General features: G+C 53.7%; 1 protein-coding gene across 4 annotated transcripts in view; it reads left to right on the top strand.

Annotated features, from left to right (window-relative positions):
* Positions 1–3,334: 3,334 nt before the first annotated feature.
* LOC144805557 (uncharacterized) overlaps positions 3,335–8,568 on the top strand; it is a 110,690-nt gene continuing 105,456 nt past the window's right edge. Inside the window, exon 1 of one of the 4 annotated variants that reach the window (XM_078672084.1) lies at positions 3,335–3,509. The gene's annotated coding sequence lies outside the window, so the exon portion shown is untranslated. Of the gene's footprint in view, positions 3,510–3,554; positions 3,590–8,568 lie in introns of those variants that run through there. The other 3 variants (XM_078672081.1, XM_078672083.1, XM_078672082.1) reach the window with 3 other exon arrangements.

Genomic DNA, 8,568 nt, shown 5'->3' with positions numbered 1-8,568 from the left:
ATGTGTATCTAGGTTACCCTGACTAGAACCACGCTAGTCAGTGGACATGGGGCTTACTTTTGCCATACAGAAACCCCTTCTCTCCCTGCCCTTTCCTGCTCCATTTAATTCATGAGGAAGTTAAGTGTCTTTTTTCTTGTCACTTGAATACACATATTGCAGACTTCGTTTTAATTAGTATTTTTTTCAATCTGCTCAAATTGTGCATATAGCATATTTCTTATGTTATTTTACAACACCCAGTTGATAAATATTGTAGATTGAGATAATATCTCATAGCTGGAAGTTTTTTAAATATCTGTATATGACTGAGCATACCACCATCTGAGTGGAAATATTCTTGGACACTTAATTATATAGTAAATAACTATAACTCATTTAGAAATGGCAGCAATTAAGCAGCAGTAATAATCTAGTGTAGTAAAGGGCTAAAAACATGGGAGCGTTGTTCTTTTGGTCTTTGCTAAACAAGGGTTTATTGAGTGACGCACTGCCTGCACGTAAAGTAAAGGACAAATGTATCCAGGTTGTTGTCAAATATGCACTTTCAGCCTGTTCTGTTTTTTTTAGCAACACATAAGCTTTCTGAAAACTTGTCAATTTACTTTTTCACTGGATCAAAACCATCAAAAGTGAGAGACACCATCTTGCCTGCCTCTTTCTTTGCTGCTCAGCAATCACAATGAGTTCCTCCGAGTTCTTTTGTGATATTTGCCTGTTATTGTAATTTATCCTGCATAATACTAGACAAAGCACGTTGAGAGCTGGAATTGTATCCTGTTTTTAATTACACTTATAGTGGACTGCTTGTTGCAAAGAAAGAGGCAGTAAGATGGTGCCTTGCTATTTTGTCAACACTGGACACTTCAAAAAGAAAACTAATAAAATAGTTTCAGAATAATTGTCCTCGTTTCTGTTCTGCTGTGAGACTTGGGGTGCATTGGCTGCCCAAACTGTTAGAGGTAAAGTCCATTTATGCATTACGGTATCCGCAGCCTCAAATTTCACTAGATATTTAAGACTGTCTTCAGTGAAGGGCACATTTCATGGAATGCTAAGAGGTTTGCCCTTGTACCTGCCTAAAGCTGAAAAATGCGTAACATCGTTCCTGGCAATTACAGCATTAATACTGTTTATTTTGTGTGTGCATTTCCTTGTTTTGTAATATTTGCAACATCAATACTGTTAATTGCTGTTGCGTGGCACAATGCTATATATTCTCGAGCGACACAGAAAAAAACAAGCAGACGTGCACACACAAGCATTCCACACATTTCCTTTAATATCTTTTCCAAGAGTGTCTCTATTCGCTCCCCTTTCTCTCATATTTCACTCACACAAAAACAAACACAGGCAAGCAGATACACATAAGCAGACACTTACACAAAAGAGTCAGGTGGAATTCAAGCCACTTGAGCCTTGTTACCCCATGGCTTTCTTGATAGCGCTGTCACCGGGCTGCCTCGATTTCTGTGTTTGCAACACAGCATGATGGTGAACACCCGGACGGTATGCAAATGAGCCCAAGCTGAATAGTTCAGCGGGGGCTCGACTCAGGTCTACAGAAGTGCCTTAGCTGTCAGAGAGGCCGCCAGCACCAGCGTTTCATGAGTACCAGTACTCTTCTCAGCAGAAGAGAAGTGCTGGTACTCAGAGTGATAAAACTAAGAAGTGCCGGCACTCAGAGTGATAAAACTAAGAAGTGCCGGCACTCAGAGTGATAAAACTAAGAAGTGCCGGCACTCATAGTGATAAAAACTAAGAAGTGCTGGTACTCAGAGTGATAAAATTAAGAAGTGCCGGCACTCAGAGTGATAAAACTAAGAAGTGCCGGTACTCAGTACCTGTGAGTACCGGACCATTTAAAGCTCTTATTTTAGCTTGAACGAAATGGGAGCGTCCCATGTAAATTGAAAGTGTTCGATTCTCTATAGGGTGCGTTCCTGCAGAAGCCGCAATAATACATGGGATACCTACACACCATGCACATACGTTGCACTCTTAAGCAGCTTCATCTTGGGACTTGCTGAGCGATTTATTTGATCAGCAGATGCAGAAAATGATGCTCTTGTCTAGTTCAAGAATAACAACATGAGTGCGGCCCCCTGGGGGTGCTCAGCTGTAGAATTTAAAAATATCCTGCCTGCAGTGAGACAAAGGACACACGTGCCAAGTGTGGGTGAATCTGTTTTGATTTCAGATTCCACTGGGACGGACTCTAGCGGGCATGAATGAATGAATGAATGGACACGTGAAAAGCGCATGGGTACCAAAGGCCTCACACCGCTAGAGAGCGCATGGGGGTCTGTCTGCCAGTGCTGGGAGCTGCTCAGGCGTGGGGCTGCAGGATTACTTGTTTGAAAATATCCTGCCTGCAAACAGAAACTCCTTGCCACACTTCAGCGTGACCCATGACCTTCTCAATGCTGGTGGTCACCAGTGCAGCGCACGGACTTTACTGTATCACTCTGACTGGGGCGGGCACGGCAAGTTACCAGAAAGCTGCCGCCTGTTAGTGGTCAGTCTGATCCCGCGTGGCAACAGCTGGGTGGACGCCCTGTCGTAAAACAACAACAGGGAAGGCACGGGCTCCGTAATCCAATGGGGTGCTGGCTGCAGGACCTGGACATGTTTGTGACAGACGCCCTCAAGCTCAGCTAGAATTATTGATTCACCTGCAGGCACCAACACTCCTTTATGAGGCCCTGCAGTGTAAATAGTCACTGCCACGCGAGGCAGCAGGCTGTTGACCCAGCGCAGGCCAGGATGAGCAGGCAATACTGTGCAGCTGAGCAAATAGAGAGCGCCTCGTGCCGGGGTCAAGAGCACGATACAGGCAGGCTGATGCATGTTAGTGCAGTCAGGCAGTCACCAGCCTGAACATGCGTGAGTCTAACGCCGGATGCGTGACCTTGGCAGGGCTGCCCATGCGCTCAGTCCAAACACTCCAGATTACCCAAGGTCCCAAGCGGCCACTTCACAATATTTTGGACCTGGAGGCTCGAGGAAGAAGAGACGAGCAGACTCAGATGCATCTGGACCCGCTTCTGTGAGATAACGGCATGCGCAGAAGAAACTGCCCGGCCTCAGAGATGTGGGCATGCGTACGAACCGTGATTGTATAGTATTCCGTGTAAGGCACATGCGCAGTGCAATCATGCATGATTAGTATAACATTGTGGAGTTTGATAGTATACCTGCGCTGGACATGCGCAATACTGACGTTGGAATCCCTTCCGTGCAGTGCGCATGCGCAGTACGGCCATCAGTCATTAGTATTCCAGCTGTGACCATGTGCCAAGAAGTCGTGAGGCATTAGTGTACAAAGCTGAGCGCATGCGCAGTATATTAGTAACTGACCCCGCTCATGCCCGTCGGGAGGTTAATGTCGCCCGGAGCCCCCGCGGTCTCCTCCGCTCTCGGGATCAACTCAGACTCGGAGCTTTCCCCGCCGGAGATCAGGAGAGGAGGGATCCACCCCCCCCCACCCGAGAGGAGAGACCGAGGAGGTGAGTCTGAGGGAGACCAGAGCCCAACACTGACGTCACTACTGACCCCCTCCCCCCCCCCCAGAGGAGAGACCGAGGAGGTGAGTCTGAGGGAGATCAGGGCCTCTCACTGACCCCGACTGACGTCACTAATGACCCCCAAGACCTGCTGACGTCACTACTGACCCCCCACCAGTCCTGCTGACGTCACTACTGACCCCCACCAGCCCTGCTGACGTCACTACTGACCCCCTCCCTGCTGACGTCACTACTGACCCCCCAGTCCCCCTGCTGACATCACTGCTGACCCCCACCACCCCGACTGACGTCACTACTGACCCCCACCAGCCCTGCTGCCCCCATTACTGACCCCCCCAGCCCTGCTGACGTCACTACTGACCCCAACCAGCCCTGCTGACCCCATTACTGACCCCCACCAGCCCTGCTAACGTCACTACTGACCCCCACCAGCCCTGCTGACGTCACTACTAACCTCCACCAGCCCTGCTGACGTCACTAATGACCCCCACCAGCCCTGCTGACGTCATTACTGACCCCCACCAGCCCTGCTGACGTCACTACTGACCCCCTCCCTGCTGACGTCACTACTGACCCCATAGTCCCCCTGCTGACCCCATTACTGACCCCCACCAGCCCTGCTGACGTCACTACTGACCCCCACCAGCCCTGCTGACGTCACTACTGACCCCCACCAGCCATGCTGACGTCACTACTGACCCCCACCAGCCCTGCTGACGTCACTACTGACCCCATAGTCCCCCTGCTGACCCCATTACTGACCCCCACCAGCCCTGCTGACGTCACTACTGACCCCCACCAGCCCTGCTGACCCCATTACTGACCCCCACCAGCCCTGCTGCCCCCATTACTGACACCAGACCAGCCCTGCTGCCCCCATTACTGACCCCGACCAGCCCTGCTGCCCCCATTACTGACCCCGACCAGCCCTGCTGCCCCCATTACTGACCCCAGACCAGCCCTGCTGACCCCATCACTGACCCCCGACCAGCCCTGCTGCCCCCATTACTGACCCCCGACCAGCCCTACTGACCCCATTACTGACCCCCGACCAGTGCTGCTGACCCCATTACTGACCCCCGACCAGCCCTGCTGCCCCCATTACTGACCCCCGACCAGCCCTGCTGACCCCATTACTGACCCCCGACCAGTCCTGCTGACCCCATTACTGACCCCCACCAGTCCTGCCAACCCCATTATTGACCCCCACCAGTCCTGCTGACCCCATTACTGACCCTCACCAGCACTGCTGACCCCATTACTGACCCCCACCAGCCCTGCTGACCCCATTACTGACCCCCACCAGCCCTGCTGACGTAACTACTGACCCCCACCCGGCTGACGTCACTACTGACCCCCCACCAGCCCTGCTGACATCACTACTGACCCCCACCAGCCCTGCTGACGTCACTACTGACCCCCTCCCTGCTGACGTCACTACTGACCCCCCAGTCCCCCTGCTGACCCCATTACTGACCCCCACCAGCCCTGCTGACGTCACTACTAACCCCCACCAGCCATGCTGCCCCCATTACTGACCCCCGACCAGCCCTGCTGACCCCATTACTGACCCCCGACCAGTGCTGCTGACCCCATTACTGACCCCCCACCAGCCCTGCTGACCCCATTACTGACCCCCGACCAGCCCTGCTGACCCCATTACTGACCCCCGACCAGCCCTTCTGACCCCCGACCAGTCCTGCTGACCCCAATACTGACCCCCACCAGTCCTGCTGACCCCATTACTGACCCCCAGCAGCCATGCTGACGTCACTACTGACCCCCACTAGCCCTGCTGACCCCATTACTGACCCCCACCCGGCTGACATCACTACTAACCCCCCACCAGCCCTGCTGACATCACTACTGACCCATTCCAGCCCTGCTGACGTCACTACTGACCCCACCAGCCCTGCTGGCGTCACTACTGACCCCACCAGCCCTGCTGACCCCACTACTGACCCCCACCAGCCCTGCTGACGTCACTACTAACCCCCACCAGCCATGCTGACGTCGCTACTGACCCCCACCAGCCCTGCTGACGTCATTACTGACCCCCACCAGCCCTGCTGTCGTCACTACTGACCCCCTCCCTGCTGGCGTCACTACTGACCCCCCAGCCCCCCTGCTGACCCCATTACTGACCCCCACCAGCCCTGCTGACGTCACTACTAACCCCCACCAGCCATGCTGCCCCCATTACTGACCCCCGACCAGCCCTGCTGACCCCATTACTGACCCCCGACCAGTGCTGCTGACCCCATTACTGACCCCCGACCAGCCCTGCTGCCCCCATTACTGACCCCCCACCAGCACTGCTGACCCCATTACTGACCCCCCACCAGCCCTGCTGACCCATTACTGACCCCCCACCAGCCCTGCCGACCCCATTACTGACCCCCACCAGCCCTGCTGCCCCATTACTGACCCCCCACCAGCCCTACTGACCCCATTACTGACCCCTGACCAGCCCTGCTGACCCCATTACTGACCCCCCACCAGCCCTACTGACACCATTACTGACCCCTGACCAGCCCTGTTGACCCATTACTGACCCCCCACCAGCCCTGCTGACCCATTACTGACCCCCCAACAGCCCTGCTGACCCATTACTGACCCCCCACCAGCCCTGCTGACCCCATTACTGACCCCCCACCAGCCCTGCTGACGTCACTACTGACCCCACCAGCCCTGCTGACCCATTACTGACCCCCCACCAGCCCTGCTGACCCCATTACTGACCCCCGACCAGTCCTGCTGACCCCATTACTGACCCCCACCAGGCCTGCTGACGTCACTACTGACCCCCTCCCTGCTGACGTCACTACTGACCCCCCAGCCCTGCTGACCCCACTACTGACCCCCCAGCCCTGCTGACCCCACTACTGACCCCCACCAGCCCTGCTGCCCCCATTACTGACCCCGACCAGCCCGGCTGACCCCATTACTGACCCCCGACCAGCCCTGCTGACCCCATTACTGACCCCACCAGCACTGCTGACCCCATTACTGACCCCCCACCAGCTCTGCTGCCCCATTACTGACCACCCACCAGCCCTGCTGCCCCCATTACTGACCCCCCACCAGCCCTGCTTATCCCATTACTGACCCCGACCCGCCCTGCTGACCCCATTACTGACCCCACCAACCCTGCTGCCCCCATTACTGACCAGCCCTGCTGCCCCATTACTGACCCTCCACCAGCCCTGCTGACGTCACTAGTGACCCCACCAGCCCTGCTGACCCATTACTGACCCCCCACCAGCCCAACTTACCCCATTACTGACCCCCCACCAGCCCAACTTACCCCATTACTGACCCCCCACCAGCCCTGCCTCCCCATTACTGACCCCCCACCAGCCCTGCTGCCCCCATTCCTGACCCCCCACCAGCCCTGCTGCCCCCATTACTGACCCCGACCAGCCATGCTGCCCCCGTCACTGACCCCCGACCAGCCCTGCTGCCCCATTACTGACCCCTACCAGCCCTGCTGACCCCATTACTGACCCAGACCTGCCCTCCTGCTTAAATGTACAATGATTTCTGTGAAGACTATCAAAGAGGGTACCCCGATGCTGTTCATAACATCATCAATCCTTATCGCTATGTTGGGCCTCAATGTGATTGGTTGTTGTAGATGGAATTCCAAAACTGATGGCTTCTCTGTCATTCTATATGCCAATCTGTTGAAGTAGTGAAAAGCATAATATGTGTATGTGTAAAGTGCACAGTGTTAGACCTGGCATCTTTTGGTGTGTTTCCCCTGTTTTTTTGCATTGACCGCCTGTTTTTTCTCTGTTTTTGCTGGTTTGGTATCTCTTTGCACTTTCTCACTGCTGTCCAGTGTTAAAGTGCAAGTGCTCCTATTGTAAATTGTGTTATGGATTGGTGTTTCCATGATTGTCATATTTGATTTACTAGTAAATCCGTAGTACAGTACACTGTGTGTGCCCAGGGCCTGTAAATCAAATGATGAGGGTGGGCCTGCAGCACTGATTGTGCCACCCACACCAGCAGCCTTTTAAAGGTGCCGCTGACGTGCCACTGCTGTGTATGCGCTCAGTTGTGACTGCCAGATTGACTTGGCTAGGGCACCCACTTGCCAAGACCTAACCTTCCCTTTTATTGCATGTAAGGCACCCCTAAGGTAGGCCCAAGGTACCCCTCTGGGCAGGATACAGTGTATTTGAAAAGTAGTACATGTCCTGGTGTGTGTGACATGTCCTGATGGTGAACTACAGGGTCATTCGTTTTGAGGTCTCGCTAGCGTCGCAGCGCGAAGCGGTCGTCGCAGCGCGAAGCGCTGTCGCCAGCGATACTTATTGTCGCTGTGTAAGTAGCAAAGTGGGACAGTTGAGGTGCACAAGCTTAATAAACCCATTGCAGACTATGGCTGTGACCGCGCGCTTTATGAGACACGTGCTGTGAACACACGCGCTTTAGGAGACACATGCTGTAAACGCGCGCGTCCCTTCTCGCGCTCTCCCACACTTTCACAGCTCGTGTCTCCTGCAGCACGCGGTCACATCCTTTGTCTGCAATGGCTTTAGTAAGCTCGTCAGCAATGCGTCCCCGGACTCAGATAACACCCCCTAACACTGCCCAAACTACTCAGCGGCAGAACTTGTTCTATATTGTGAGTATGAGGAAGTATACAGGTGTGATACACACGCTATACCAGCTCGGTTTACGTAAGCTAAGGAAAGCTTGCAATGCTGTTGCTTGTTTTTAAAATACATTTGAAACATTGCCATGGCTAAGACAATGCACAGCATCAAGGTAAGATTGCCGAATTAAATGGGACTCAAATTATTGTCATCGGAAGGATGAGAAGTCGAGATTGCCATCTCAGACATAATCTTATGTCTTGCAAGTCGCGACAGATTGCAATAGGGAGTGCTTAACTCGCACGGCCTTAAGCAGATGTACTTCTCACAACAAAGACCCATCAAGCGTTGCGGGGGAGCAAGAACACACTGTAAAATAATTAAACAAAACGGGCCCGCTGTTTTCAATACAGAACGTGACGCAAGCACATGAA

Source organism: Lissotriton helveticus, assembly GCF_964261635.1.
Source record: "Lissotriton helveticus chromosome 1_1 unlocalized genomic scaffold, aLisHel1.1 SUPER_1_unloc_14, whole genome shotgun sequence".
NCBI lineage: Eukaryota > Metazoa > Chordata > Amphibia > Caudata > Salamandridae > Lissotriton > Lissotriton helveticus.
Note: the sequence above shows the minus strand (reverse complement) of the source record. Positions and strands in the feature narration are given on the sequence as shown.